This window comes from Mus musculus, chromosome 4, assembly GCF_000001635.26.
Source record: "Mus musculus strain C57BL/6J chromosome 4, GRCm38.p6 C57BL/6J".
Lineage (NCBI taxonomy): Eukaryota > Metazoa > Chordata > Mammalia > Rodentia > Muridae > Mus > Mus musculus.
Genome location: NC_000070.6, coordinates 111,307,522 through 111,323,825, shown reverse-complemented (window position 1 = coordinate 111,323,825; position 16,304 = coordinate 111,307,522). Strand labels below are relative to the sequence as shown.

The window sequence follows — 16,304 nt, the reverse complement described above, 5'->3', positions numbered from 1 at the left end:
TGAGGTCTACCCCAACCCCTCTCTGTGCCATCTTCTGGCCCACATCTCTACCTGCAATCCCAGATTTTTACTCCACTTCTGCTGGGCCAGTCTGACTTCTGGGAAGCCTGTTGCCACCTGGAGCAATCAGCTCAACTTGCTTCCCTGGAGGCCTAATGTGATCAAAGACAATCAGAGGTCTGCTGCCATTAGGGACTACCAGCTCTACCCATAATCCTAGCCAATACCAGCGACAACCAGATGGCTAAAGGTCAGCACAAGAACACAAACAACAAAATCCAGGCCAATATGGCATGATCAGAATCCAGCTCTCCTACTACAGTAAGCAAGTCCTGGATACATAAACACACCTGAAGAACAAGACAATGCCATTAAATGGCATCTTATGAAGATTATAGAGGCCTTTAAAGAGAAAAACAAATAAATCCCTTAAAGAAATACAGGAAAATACAATCAATCAGATAGAAGTCTTTAAAGACTAAGGGAAAAAATATAAAGAAATACAAGAAAATACAATCAAACAGGTGAAAGAAATGAGTAAAACTGCTCAAAATCTGAAATTGAAAATAGATGCAATAAGGAAAACACAAATGTGGGAAACCCTAGAGATAAAGAATCTAGGAAAGGGAACAGGAGATAAGACACACGCATCACCAACAGAATACAAAAGATGGAAAAGAGAATCTCAGGAGTAGAAGATACCATAGAAGAAACTGATACATCAGTAAGAGAAAATGCCAAATATATAAAGTCTCTAACACAAAAAATCCAGGAAATTTGGAACACTATTGTCTTAGTCAGGGTTTCTATTCCTGCACAAACATCATGACCAAGAAACAAGTTGGGGAGGAAAGGGTTTATTCGGCTTACACTTCCATACTGCTGTTCATCACCAAGGAAGCCAGGACTGGAACTCAAGCAGGTCAGAAAGCAGGAGCTGATGCAGAGGCCATGAAGGGATGTTCTTTACTGGCTTGCCTCACCTGGCTTGCTCAGCCTGCTCTCTTATAGAACCCTCTCTCTTAAGACCACCAGCCCAGAGATGGTCCCACCCACAAGGGGCCTTTCCCCCTTGAACACTAATTGAGAAAATGCCTTACAGTTGGATCTCATGGAGGCATTTCCTCAACTGAAGCTCCTTTCTCTGTGATAACTCCAGCTGTGTCAAGTTGACACAAAACTAGCCAATACAACTATGAAAGAGTCAAACCTAAGAATAATAAGAATAGAAGAAGGAGGATATTTACAGATTAAAGGCCAAGAAAACACCTTCAATAAAATCATAGAAGAAAATTCTCCCAACTTAAAGAAAAAAAAATGGCTATAAACATACAAGAAGCTCACAGAGTACCAAATACATTGGACAAGAAAATAAATCATTAGATCTTACTTCAAAAGTCTAAACAAAATGGATGATTTTTCTAGATAGGTACAACTTACCAAAGTTAAATTAGGATCAGGTAAACTATTTAAATAGTTCTAAAACCCCTAAGGAAATGGAAGCAGTCAATAAACATCTCCCAAGCAAACATGCAAAAAGGTTGAGGTCCAGATGGCTTTAGCACAGAATTCTACCAGACTTTCAAAGAAGAGCTAATTCCAATACTCTTGAAAAGATTCCCCAAAATAGAACCATAAGGAACATTGCCTACTTCATTCTATGAGGCCACAGTTACCCTGAGACCTAACCCACACAAAGATTCAACAAAGAAAGAGAATTTCAGACCAATTACTCTTATGAACATTGATACAAAAATACTCATTAAAATAGTCACAAACCGAATCCAAGAACACATCAAAAACATCATCCCACCATGATCAACTAGGCTTTATCCTAGTGATGCAGGGGGGTAGTTGAATACATAGAAATCTATCAATGTAATTCACCATGTAACAAATTGAAATAAAAAAAGCCCACATGATCATCTCGTTGGATGATAAAAAAAAGCCTTTAACAAAATCCAACACCCCTTCATGTTAAAAGTCTTAGAGAGATCAGGGATACAAGGTGCATACCTAAACACAATAAAGGCAATATAAGGCTAGTCAATAGCCAAAATCAAATTAAATGAAGAGAAACTTAAAATAATTCCAAAAAATGTGGGACAAGGCAAGGCTGTCCACTCTCTGCATCTCTTCAATATAGTACTTGAAATTCTAGCTAGAGCAATAAGACAACTAAAGGAGATCAAAGGGATACAAATGGGAAAGGAAGAAGTCAAAGTATTGCTATTCCCAGATGATACCATAGTATATACAAGTGACCCCCAAAATTATACCACAAAACTTGTGGTTCAGCTGATAAATACCTTCAGCAAATTGGCTGGATACAAAATTAACTAAAAAAAACAAAAACAAAAACAAAACAGTAGCCCTCCTTTATATAAGTGATAAAATGGGCTGAGAAAGAAATTAAGGAAACAACACCTTTCACAATAGTCACAAATAATATAAAATATTTTGGTGTAACTCCAATCAAGCAAGGGAAAGACCTATATGACAAGAACTTCAAGTCCCTGAAGAAAGAAATTAAAGAAGATATCTGCAGATGGAAAGATCTATGCTCATGGAATAATAGGATTAACAAAAGTGAAAATGGTCATCTTACCAAAAGCAATCTGTAGATTCAATACCATTCTCACCAAAATTCAAACACAATTCTTTATAGACTTTGAAAGGACAATTCTTAATATCATATGGATAAACAAAAAACCACCCAGGATAGCTAAAATAATCATGAGCAATAAAAGAACTTCTGAAGGTATCTCCATCCCTGATTTCAAGTTGTACTACAGAGTAATAATAATAAAAACTGCATGGTATTGATATAGAAACAGACAGGTTGACCAATGGAATAAAATTAAAGATACAGAAATAGAAATAAGCCCTACATTTACAGATTCTTGGTTTTTGACAAAGAAGGCTAAACCACATAATGGGAAACAGAAAGCATCTTCAATAAATGGTGCTAATCTAACTGGATGTCTGCATGTAGAAGAATGCAAACAGATACTTATTTATCATCCTGCACAAATCTCAAGTCCAAGTAGATCAAAGACCTCAACATAAAACTAGATACACTAAATCTAATAGAAGAGAAAGTGGGAAATAACCTTGAAATCATTGTCAATGGAAACAACTTCCTAAACAGAACACCAATGGTTCAGGAGCTAAGATCAAAGAATGTTCCTAGTGCCACAGTGACTTGAGGTGCCAGGCTTCATTTTGCAATGAAAACAATACTAAGTGTTTCTTAATTTCTTGCTAAAACAATTTTATGTATAGGTTTTCTACAAGACATCAATTGTTGCTTAGACACAGCCAAAAATTTAGACAAAGACTGTGAAGCTCTAAAAGACCCTTGCTTCTCTAGTCCCTGCTAAGGAATTGCCACTTGTATGAATACCCCAGGAGAGAGGGGCTTCCTGTGCCAATGTCCTCCTGGGTACAGTGGACTTACCTATGAATCTGCTACTAATTCCTCTGGAGGAAATGCCTGCCAACATGGAGGCACCACCTCTAAAGTCCCTGAGCACCCTGTCTGAATCTGTCCTGCTGAATATGCTGGAAGGTTCTGTGACACAGACAACAATAAGTATGCTTCCAACCCTTACTACATGGGACTGTGTGCCAGAATGGAATCAATGGCTACTTCTGCTTCTGTGTGCCTGGATACCAAGGCAGGCATTGTGCCTTGGAAGTGGATGAATGTTTTCCTGATCCCTGCATGAATGAGGCTATATGACACAATGAGAAAAGAAGATACATTTGTGTCTGTCCTCAAGAGTATTCTGGTGTGAATTGTGAGTTGGAAATTGATGAACGTGGATCCCAGCTGTGTCTACATGATGTCAGGTGTCAGGATGCTCTTGGGGCTTACTTCTGTGACTATGTACCTGGAATCCTTGGAGACTACTATGAACTCAACTTTGATGAATGGGTCAATAAGCAATGTCTCCATAGAAACAACTACTTCTTTGACTGCACACTATGAGATTTTGATCCCTCTTTGTTGTTCTAAGCCTTGTCACAATGATACAACATGTGAGGACACTGTTGGCAGCTTTATTTGTCAGTGCTGCCCTTGATACACAGGTGCCCTGTGTGAGATGGACATAAATGAGTGCAGTAGCAACCCCTGCCATTTTTGGGGGTTAGGGGAATATACTGAACTGTTTTCAGAGGATTGATAAGAACACGAACACATTTTTGGCCTGCCTTCCTCCTTCAACTACCTTGGATCCTCAGGCTATGTTTGTATCTGTCAGCAGGACTCACAGACAGAAGCCTAATATAACTGTCCTCTGAAAGGCACCACCCAGCAGCTGGCCAAAACAAGTGCAGAGACCCACAGCCAAACATTAGACTGAGTTTGGGAAGTCTTGTGGAAGAGTTTCAGGAAGGATTGAGGAACCTGGAAGGGATAGGACTCCACAAGAAGACCAATAGGTTCAACACACCTGTATTCTTGGGAGTTCCTAGAGACTGAACCACCAACCAAAGAGCATACAAGGGCTTGACCTGAACATAGACTCACCATACATAAATAGCAGATGGGCAGCTTGGTCTTCATGAGGATCCCCCAACAATTGGAGCGGAGGCTTACCCTGTTGCCTGCCTGTGGATCCTGTTCCCCTAACTGGCCTGCCTTGTCTGGCCTCAGTGATAGAGGATATGCCTAGTTCTGCAGTGACTTGATGTATCAGGGTAGGTTGATATTCAGGTGGGAACCTCCCTTCGCTCAGATGGGAACGAAAAGGGGGAAGGGGAAGTGGGTAGGGGATTGGGAAGAGAGGAGGGCTGTGATCTGGATGTAAAGTGAATAAATAAATAAACTAATAGAAAAAACAAATTAATAAATTAATAACATTTTAGACAAAAAATGTCACATGAAATCTACTATGTAAACCTCCCATATATGTATACACATGTATATATGTGTGTATATGTACATATATGTACTTATGTAAATGTATACATACATACATATATACATGTACAAAACACACACACATATATACATATATATATCCACACACATATGTATATGTATATATATACACACACACACATATGGATCCCTTCCTCTAAATTTTTATTTTTAAATTCATAATTTAATGCATTTTCTTCCCTTGTTAAAGAGATTTATTTTTATAGTAAATGACAATACAGAGATCCCTCCACATCCAGTGACATACAAAGAAAAAGAGACTATGGAATGTTTGGCTTTAAATGGAACATCTCCATTATACTGCCTTCCCCAAAGCTCAAGGATTGTGCTGGGAAAGAGGATGGGAAGATTCTAAGAGACATAGATATCGGTAGCAAAACTATTTTCCATGCTTGACAGGTCTGTTGCACACATTGAACGTATAATGGGACTACATGCACAAGACCTGCACAACATCAAGCCAACCAAAATCCAAACATAGTTGGGAAAAGGGCTCTTAGATCTCCACCTTCATCTGAGGAGTTATTGATAGTGAATGGTTGCTGGGGGAGGGAGAGTCAGTTTTCTTCAGGGATGTAGGTCTGAAGAGGCTAACTATGATTCGCTAGATGGTCCCACACATATGCACATACAGGCAGCACTAAATGTATTATTGAGTAGGTCTTGAGGTGGTGGAGTTGGAGGGCAGGGAATGGGTGATAGATTTGATCCCAGCACATTATATACATGTATGAATATTAAATAAAATACTTTTTCAAAGAAACACTTGGAAGAGAGAACTTGCATTGTAGTGTTCTTGCTCTACAGGCCAACAATTTACCTTTCTTTGAACCTGTCTCTACCACATACTGGCAAAATGATCATGAACAAGTCAGATAATTTAAAATGGGTCTAGTGGCCTACATACTAGTAAGGTATTTAGGTTACATCACATGCCTCCAGATAAGGTTACATCTTGGACAGATTTCTAATGTCAAGACCATGTTTGAAAAGCCTTCATGTGTGGCTTGTCTTACACACCATGACCCTGTAGGAGCCACTGCTGTTCTTCCAGCCTGGGTCCAGTGCCTCCTCAAGGCCCCTCAGCCACTTGCCTACCCTTGGCCACAGATGCTGTTGCTGTGTGTTGGGGTTATCTGTGCGAGTCCTCTGATTGTGCACTCTTGATGCAGGTGCAGCCACAGTAGCATTCAGATCTGTCTTTCTTGCTACTTCTGTTGTACTTGGTGTATACCAGGCTCTCTGACATGTTTGCTGAATTGCACAAAACTGTAGAGTTCCTAGGGAAGGCATCATGATCCAGCATCGAAATTGAGGTGGCATTAATCTGTATGTGGGTAACACCTCTCATGATGTCAGTTTTATATACTGTAGGATATAAAACAGAAAATATTTTTCTGGTCATAAAAGTGTTTTCTGCCTTTGACGGGCACTCAAGGAAGTTAGATTCCACAGTGATCAACCATGACTTTCTTCCCATTAAGAAATTGCCAGTTTGATTATGGGGAAAGGATCCAGATCTAATTGTTCTTTGTAAGCCTGGGACAGAAGATATTGTTGTTTGAAAAATGCAATTGTCTAAACTAATTTTCTTGAAACAAACAACTTTGCCAAATAAAAGAAATGCAAAATATCAATCTACAATTAAGAGCAAAACGATACCTTTTACTATGTGGAAAAGTATATGTGTTTGCTATAATAAAGGAGCAAAATGTTATTTTTTTGAAACTCTAAGCGCGCACACACACATATGTATCTGTCTCCCTCTGTGTGTGGAGATACCTGTATCTTTATTTTTTTGAATTCTTTTATTGAAAAAGACATTTTGAGAAACAAGTGTCATTCTTCTTGATTTCTTAACAATGCTGCCAGAACATTCTTAAACTTTGTTGCCCCTTTCAAAGACAGAAACTTGGAAAATGGTGAGGATTAACATTTGTTGAATTATGACATGTTCATACACTTTTTGTTTAGATGCTTTGAGCCCCAACTTGCTCCTCTCTCCATCTCTGTGCCACAGCCTCCTCTTTGTCCTGCTATACTTTGTGTCCTTTGTGTCCTCAGTATTTCTGCTTTCTCTTTGATATCACCTGTAGGGTTTTTTCTTCTCCTCTTAAGGTTTCTTTTTTCTATATCATAGGGTCCTTTCTGCCTTCCTGGCTTTTACCCATAGTTACTCTCACCTAGATAGACATATTTGGTAATTAGAAAATAGGATTTCCATATGAAAGAGAGCGTACCACATTCATTTTCTGAGCCTGAGTTAGTTACCTTGGTTACTACATCATTTTCATTATGCAGGTAATCAACTCCCCTTTAGAGATGGGAAAACCCAAAGCTTAGAAAAATTAATCACGTTTCCTGATTTAGGCAGTGAACAATAGCATAAAAATTTAAACAAAGCTTTTGAGTATGACCCTATGTTCTTCAAAATCGTATGTAAAGGGTTGGAGAGATGGCTCAGTGATTAAGAGTTCTTGTTGCTGTGGAGAGGACCCAGGTTCAGTTCCAGTACCTATATGGCAGCTCACAAGCATCTGTAAGTCCAGTTCTAGGGGATTTAGCCATCTTTTTGACCTTCACAGACACCAGGCTCCAGGCATACCAATGGAGCACAGGCATGCATGAATTAGAAAAAAAAAACACTTATACACAAAAATAAACCCAATAAATAAAAAATCAAAAGTACTATTTAAATTGCATACAGTATTATAAAATAATGGGAATGGTATAAAAAGGAAACAAAAATCTCAGCATCCTAGTAGCTACTCTCAGTTTTTACATGCTGTTTCCTAGTTCTTAAATGCCCAGGCTTGTATTGCATAGCCAATAATTTTGTATTAAAAATAAAGATGTAATCATGGCACAAATATGATGTCATTGCTTTCTGTATTCTGTTAATTTTAGGCCACATTATTTCATAAAAAGTTTTCCAAAACTATTACATAGTCTGTGTAAGCATTATTATAATGAGTTCACAATGTTCTATTTAGTGAGAATGCATACTTTACTTAAATATAGGACATTTAGGCTATTATTATTTTATTATAAATAACATTACAATAAACATATTCCTGAATGCAATTCCTTTCTTCATTTGGATTAGATTATTTCTTTGAAATGAATACCCAAGAGTGGAATTACTGGATGAGAACTTATGTAGCCTGTCACTGCTAGACGCACATTGCCACATTGCTTTTTCAATAGGATAGATCTAATTTATAAACCCACAGATAGTGTATGAGATAAAGACTTTACTATAAACTTGCCAGTATGGGGGCTTACAACTTTGAAAATATTTTTCTGTGACATAATGAGTACAATATAGTACATGACTCTTATTTTCATTCCTTCCTTTAAAAAAAAATCTGTACTAGAACTGAACCTTTTCATTATCTTGCTCATCTGTTCTGTTTCCTGCTGGGAGAGCCTACTTTCACACTTATCTGTTGGGCATTAGGCTTCAAGGCTTCAGCTCTGTTTGGATCCTAAACCCGGAATTTACGAATTGCTCCTGTTTTCAGCTCATCATTGTTGATGACAGTGATAATACCCATTTAGGCCTGATTTGTCACCAAAAGAAACATTTTCAAAATAATGTTTCCAAAGATGTCTCACTGAAACTTGGGGACACATTTAGACATTGTTAAAACAGTCCACCATGGAATAAGGATGCTCTCATATTTCCTGTCTAATTCCTCAATAAGGATTGATGTTTTCATTTCCTACAAAGCAAGTAGAGCTATGTACTGATTTGTCATTGTGTGAGACACACGGCATACCGCCTATGATTCCCTTAGATTCTTCATTTCCAAAATGTTGCAAAACAAAGTGGTTTCAAATCCTCATCTACTTGGGAGGATTTATCAATATAATTATACATATTTACAATGTACACTGTGATAGTTTGAAACATGTATACATTGGGATACAATATTGTTCTAGTATGATTTCTGTTGCTGTGATCAACACCATGACTGAAAGCAACTTGGAGAAGAAAGACTTCATTTGGCTTAAACTTGCAGGTCACAATCCTTTATTGAGGGAATTCAGGGTGGGGATAAGCAGAAATTAAAGTAGAAACCATGAGGGAAGGCCACTTACTGGCTTGCTCTCTGGTTCATGATCAGTTACCTTTCTTATATAAACCAAACTCATCTGCCTAGGGATATACTGCCCACAATGGGCTGGGCCTTCCTTATCAACCATCAGCCAAGGTAATTTAGATGTAGCCATAAGCCAAGCAGATCTGGGTGATTTTTGAGCTGATACTCCCCTCTTATCCAGGTGACTTTAGGTTGTGTCATGTTGACAATAAAAACTAACCTGGACACATATTCATTGCAAAATTATGTTTTTGTGGTAAGAACACTGAAGATCTATTGTATTAGCAAGTTTCAGGTGCAAGAATAACATGTTGTACAACAAATCTCCAGAATGTCTTGTCTTACAGAGACTACTTCATTGATCACGATGCCTGTTCTAGCCTCTGTACCCAGACCCTAATAACTACCATTTTTACCCCCTGCTTCTGAGTTTAGATTTTATATTTCACTCATAAATGAGACCATGATAGTATGTGTCTTTTTTGATTATCTTATTTCAGCATAACATCTTTCAAGTTAATCCGTTCTTACAAACGACAAACATCATTTTTTAAAATTTATTGATCATTTTATTTGTTTAAATTCCAACTGTTATCCCTCTTCCCTGTCTCTTCTCCACAATCCCCCATAACCCTCTCTTTGCTTTTAAGAAGGTGCTCCCCCATGCACCCATCCACTCTTGCCTCACCCCTCTAGCATCCCCCTTCTCTGGGGTATCAAGCCTCCACAGGACCTAGCACCCCCCTCCCACTGATGCCTGATGAGGCAATCCTCTGCTAAATATATAGTGGGAGTCATGGACAGGCCCATGTATACTCTTCAGTTGGTGGTTTAGTCCCTGGGAGATCTGAGGGGTCTAGTGAGTTGAGACTGTTGTTCTTCCTATGGAGTTACAATCCCTTTCAGCTACTTCATTCCTTCCTCTAACTTCCATTGTGGTTCCTGGGCTCAGTCCAATGATTGGCTGTGAGTATCTGCACCTGTCTTAGTCAGGTGCTAGCACAGCCTCTCAGAGGACAGCCATGCCAGGCTCCTGTCTGGAAGCACATGTTGGCATCAGCAACAGTGTTAGGGTTTGGTGTCTTAGGATGAAATGGGTCGCACAGTGGAGTGGTCTCTGGATAGCCTTTCTGGCAGCTTCTGCTCCATTTTTGTCCCTGCATTTCCTTTAGACAGGGACAATTCTGGGTTAAAAATTTCAGATGTGTGGGTGGCCCCATCCCTCCACTGGGGGCCATGTCTATCTACTGGAGGTGGCCTCTTCAGGTTCTATCTGCCCTCTTTTGGATATTTTGGCAAATGTCATCCCCACTGCATCCTGGGAGCCTCTTGCATGCCTGTTGTCTGGGACTTTCTAGTGATTCCCCAACTTCTCCATCCATCACTGCTAATTATTTCTATTCATTCTCCTGGCCCTCTGGACTTATTTCCTGTCTCTTCCCATACTTATTCCTGCCACCCTTTTCCCTCCTCCTCCTCCTCTTTCCCTCACAGGTCCCTCTCTCCCTCCAATGATTATTTTGTTTCCCCCTCTAAGTGGGTTTGAAGCATCCACACTTTGGCCTTCCTTCTTGTTAAGCTTTATATGATCTGTGAGCTGTATTGTGGGTATTCTGAGCTTTTGGGTTAATATCCTCTTATCAGCAAGTATATACCATGTCTGTCATTTTGGGTCTGGGTTACCTTACTCAGGGCGATATTTTCTAGTTCCATCCATTTGCCTACAAAATTTACGAAGTCATCATTTTTAATAGCTGAGTAGTATTCCACTGTGGTAAATGTACCACATTTTCTGTATCCATTCTTCAGTTGAGGGATATCTGGATTGTTTCCAGCTTCTAGCTATTATAAATAAGGCTGCTATGAACATAGTGGAGCATGTGTCCTTGTTATATGTTGGAGCATCTTTTGGGTATATGCCCAGGAGTGGTATAGCTGGATCTTCAGGTAGAGCTATTTCCAATTTTCTGAGGAACCACCAGATTGATTGCCAAAGTGATTGTACCAGCTTACAATCCTGCCAGCAATGGAGGAGTGCTCTTCTTTCTCTACATTCTCACCACAATCTGCTGTCTCCTGAGTTTTTGATCTTAGTAATTCTGATTGGTGTAAGGTGTGGACTCTCAGTGTCATTTTGATTTGCATTTCCCAGATGACTAAGGATATTGAACATTTCCTTAGGTGCTTCTCGGCCATGTGAGAGTCCTCAGTTGAGAATTCTTTGTTTAGCTTTGTATCCCATTTTTATTGTATTTTTTTTCCTTCGAGACAGGGTTTATCTGTATAGCCCTGGCTGTCCTGAAACTCACTTTATAGACCAGGCTGGCCTTGAACTCAGAAATCCGCCTGCCTCTGCCTCTCAAGTGCTGGGATTAAAGGCATGCGCCACCACGCCCGGCTGTATCCCATTTTATAATTGGGCTATTTGGTTTTCTGGAATCTAACTTCTTGAGTTCTTTATATATTGGATATTAGCCCTCTATCAGATGTAGGGTTAGTAAAGATCTTTTCTCAATCTGTAGGTTGCCAGACAAACATCAATCTTAAAGGCTGAATTGCATTCTTTATTGTATATATGACAATTTTTATTATTCATTTATATGTTGATGGAAACTTTGGCTGATTCCATATCTTTAAAAGAATTCCATATTTTGACTATGGTGTAGAATGCTGCACTTAACACAGGGGAGCAGACAGCTCTTTGATATATACTAATATAATCCCCTTTGGATACACACCTAGACAGAGGATCATGTATTTTAAGTGACTCAGAGTCATCTGTTGTTTTTTGTTTGTTTGTTTGTTTGTTTTGTTTTTTTCTTCAGTTACTCTAACAAGGAGTTTGTCTACTTTGTTTTCCTGGGAAATCAATTTCATTGATCCCTTAAATTTGTGTTTTAGTATCTATTTCATTTACCCATGCTTTAATCTTTATTTTTTTTATTTAGCAATTTTGGTTTTGGAGCTGAAGATGCATCTCAGTGGAAGATCTCTTACCTATCATGTGCAAGGCTCTAGGTTTGATCCCTATAATTGCAAAGCCAGGGGAATTGCTTCCTTCCTGGGTTTTAGAATTCCTTAGGTAGCACTGGTAGCCTGGTTATTTAGTTCTTTCTTTTTTGCCCATGAAGGTTCTGATTAGTTGAAACCCCATTGATAGTGCTTTTGTTTTAATGTGCTGTATTTCCACTTTCACTTATTTCAGAAAATGCTTTAATTTCCTTCTAAATTTCTTCCTTGACCATTTAGGAGAATGTTATTTGGTCTGTGTGTATTTGTATAAATTTCAAGGTTCTTCTGTTTTTTTTTTTCTAGTTTTATTGAACTTTGATCACAGAAGATACTCAATGTGCTTTCAACTTAAAAAAATTGGCAAGACTTGATTTGTGCACTGACACATTCTATCCTGAAGAATGTTCTGTGTTCTTTAGAACATTTTATTTCATTGCTATTATATGGGAGGTCACTCACTGGTTCTGTTTCCACAAGTGGGGCCAAGACAAAAGGAAGAGGGAGGTAACCATCTGGTTCAGGGTGTCCCTCCCACAGCATTCCACGTACACTTAGAAGTAAACACAAAAGCACAGTCACCACCCAAGTTACAAGTTGGCAGTACGATGAGGAAAGGGCAGGTATGGTAGGATGTCCTTAAAGCAAATACCTCCCCACAATGGGTCTGCATCAACCCAGGAGGAATCAGAATATACAACGTGATCTAGGAATGTTAGGATTCTCAATGTGATCTAGGAATGTTAGGATTCTCATGAAGGGATGAACAGAAAGAATAAGGGGTGTGCTGGAGGGGGAATGCTTGGCAACTGGCTTGAGTGGGTTGTCCTCCTCTTCAGAGATTCTTCAGTCCAGTTGGCCTGGCTGGAAGGTAGAAGCCTGAAAACTTTAGAGGCTGTAGGAAGGGAAGGAGCTCCAGGAGGCTCTCAAAGACTTGTCTTTCATGATACCTAGGTTCTTTGTCAGGTTACAGCAGGCCTTGACCTCCTTATACCTGTCCTAAGAGGTTTCTTATGAGAGTGTATGAGCACAGTTCATGTGTATGTGCGTCAATTTTGTTGTCACTTTGAGCTCCTCTCTCTAAGGATTAATTTCAGTGTACTTTGGGTATATTCATGGCTGATTTGAATCCAGATGCTGATATTTGACTTTACAGCACATGGATGTTTATAGCCTTCTCTAGATTTTTCTGTCATTTTGAAGAAGCTTTCAAAATGAAGCTTTGGGCATTCTCCAGTCTTTCTTGAATACCAACAAGCTGAGTATTTTCTCTTGTAATACTCGCCAACATTCCCATAATGTTTTTTAATTTTTGTTCTGCTTCACCCTTTTTATTTCTTTTGTTTTTTTCTTTAAACTATATTAATTCATTGAGAATTTCATACATTGTAGAATGTCTACAATACATTTTGATCATATTTATTCTGCACTCCTCCACCTAACTCCTCCTAGATCCATCAACCCCTTCCCTACCTGCTCCCTCCCTCCCTCATCTCCCACCACTGAGTTCCATTATTTCTGCTCAAATACTCACGGGTGTAGGGCCATCCATCAGAGAGTGGTCCAACGACCAGGGGCCACACCTCAAAGAAAACTGAGTCTTCAATTCCCAGAAGTCATCAACTAGGAGTTTCTTTTCCCTCACTTTCTCCATTTCCCCCATGTAAAATCTTTACTGGCTTGATCTCCTGCAGTCTGCCACAGCCGTTGTGAGCTCATTTGTGCAGCTGTCGGATGAATCCAAAAGATACAAGTCCTCACTCTTGTCTTCTGCAATAGTCCTTGAGCCTTGTGGGACAGTGGTGTGTGATGGCAGTCCCATTTGCGGTTGGGCACTCCACAGACACTTATTCCCATGTGGCTTTTCCAATAGGCTGTCTCCAAGCTCACCCAGTCTTCTCTTGTTTTGTTTTGCTAGTTATGACTTCTACTACACTTTTCATTTTGTTTAGTGTGCTTTTCAGTGCAAAGATCTGCTTGATTACAGAATAAATTCACTTCCACTGATGAAGTACTCAATTTCTTCTCTGTGTCTTTAAGGTGTTCATTGAGTCTCTTGACAGCATATGTTTAAATTCTTGTCCTGAGAATTGCACAGATCAGTTGATACAGCATGGCCCGTTTCTGGCATTTTATTTTCTTCCTAGGTATAGTATTAACTGCTCCAAAGGATTTTTTTTTTTTTTTTAGTGTTCTAGGTATAGTATTAACTGCTCCAAAGGATTTTTTTTTTTTTTAGTGTTTACCAAATTTTTAAGTAAAATCACAATAAATAAAAGCACCCCAATCACATGTCCAAATTACCCAGAGCTGAAGTCTGTACAACCCAGTGAACTTCTATTTAGTTAGAATAACCATTTGGAATGGAAGCTGTCCAATGTCACGTTAAATTTTATACTTTAAGTGTCGAATACCTTTAATGCATTTAGCCACCACGAAAAGCAAAAACATCCATGAAACAGATGAAATACAACAATTAACTTTATATCCCTGAAAGTTTTTGGAGGTTGTTGGCATATGACATTGACTATTCAGACTCCTCCCAATTTGGCTTTGCGTTTTCCCTTCCAGAAATGGTAAGCCAAGTTTCTGCCACTATATTAGCACTAGGTGGTGAGCTAAGCTTAGGTTTGCTGTGAGTTCTGGCTGATGTGTTGTCACTATTTTAGCACTAGAGGGCTCCACAGTTCCAAGTCTGTGCCCTCTTCACAGCTGCTATGTTGTTAGGAAATAGGTTATTGTTTTAAAATAGCCAAAAAAGGCTATCCTGTCCTAGCGAGCCTCTACTTGGGGCTCAGGTAGGCCCACAGACTTCATCCATAAATACCACCCTACAGTCAGGCACTCTGAGGTTCTGCATGGACAAACTTCATAGGCAGTAAAATGCCAGCCCTAGGTTCCTATGCAATGATGTGATGCCATTCTCCTTTTCTCCAGCTGGACACTGCCTGTGATCAGTGGTAAGCTAGGCAGGCATATCCAGGGCCATCAACATCACAATGCCAGGCTGCACCAGAGCTTAGAACCCAATCTGAGTAGTATAGCACAGGGACAGGACCAAGGACCACACTCCTGTGGTCTTACTGCTATAATGGTGGACTTGTGGGCTAAGGCCACTGCAGGATAAAAGTCTGAATAGGGTTCCAGGCTCTACCTGGTAGAAAAGTTAGGCATCGGTGTGAGGGTACAGTCATTGGTAACTCCTCTTAGAGTTCAACCAGATAGCACTGTGCTCAAAGACACATCTCATGCTTACTTCTGTATCCTACTTTGTCAAGTCTATGGTATTTCTCATTGCTGTAAGGCACAAAGAGCGGAAGGGCTAGTGGAGGCACTCCCTTGGCTGCAGGTACAAGTCTAGGGATGGTGGAGGTGGGAATCTGCTGAGTACTGGGCTGCAAGTACCAAGCTTAGACTTACTTGTCCCTCCCTTTTCCAAGTACAAGTCCATCTCTCTATATCGCTTTGCTTGGGACTTGGGGAATCCAGGTCACCTTTTCCTTTCTTCTTTGAATTTTTCTTATTATTATGCTAAAAGCAGGGACTAATATATCTGTGCTGCCTCTCTTAGTACTTGTAAAAATAGTTTCTTAAATGATGTTTTTGTGGACAGGTGATCACAAGGATGATTTTATTTTGCTTATTTTAATTTTAAGGGAACATTCATACAGCATTTGATAATGGCTTACAAGGTTTGTTTAGTTTAGCTTCTAATTGTCCCCCACCCCCAGCAGAGGTATGAGTGTATCCCCGCCGTTCTTTCTTCCATCTTATGTGCTAGTCCCTTAGTCCTAAACATTCAGCTACACTTCTTTTTTAGTTGGCTGCTTCCTACTCATTTTCTAAAGCTCAGATGTTCATGGTTACTACCATCTATAGACTGAAGTACTTATGAAATGCCAAGATTATGAGGTAATACAAGACTCTCTCCATCTGTCAGCCTTTCCTGAGCTCTGGGACGATTTCCCTGCTATCCCCCACAGCACGTTTGCTAACATCCTATGATTGCCTGTTGTTGTTTTTCCCCTCACTTGACTGAGCTCCTTGAAAGTGACAATTGTGTCCCACTCACATTGTGGTCTCAGCATCTAATCACAGAGCACAGCGCAAAATAAATACCCAAGAGATATTTTTTAATAAATTAATACGTAAACAGAATTGGAAGCTACTATAGATGTGCACACAGCTGGAGATCTGATGGTAAGGGGCTTAAATCTTTCCTTTGTTCTAGTTCGTTA

At 39.5% G+C, this 16,304-nt stretch overlaps 1 protein-coding gene and 1 pseudogene across 9 annotated transcripts in view; one reads left to right on the top strand and one right to left on the bottom strand.

The window, feature by feature from the left end:
- The window catches only part of Agbl4 (ATP/GTP binding protein-like 4), a 1,266,676-nt gene that overhangs the window by 340,499 nt on the left and 909,873 nt on the right, over positions 1-16,304 (bottom strand). The gene's annotated exons all lie outside the window — the stretch shown is intronic.
- Positions 3,185-4,280, top strand: Gm12805 (predicted gene 12805; annotated as a pseudogene).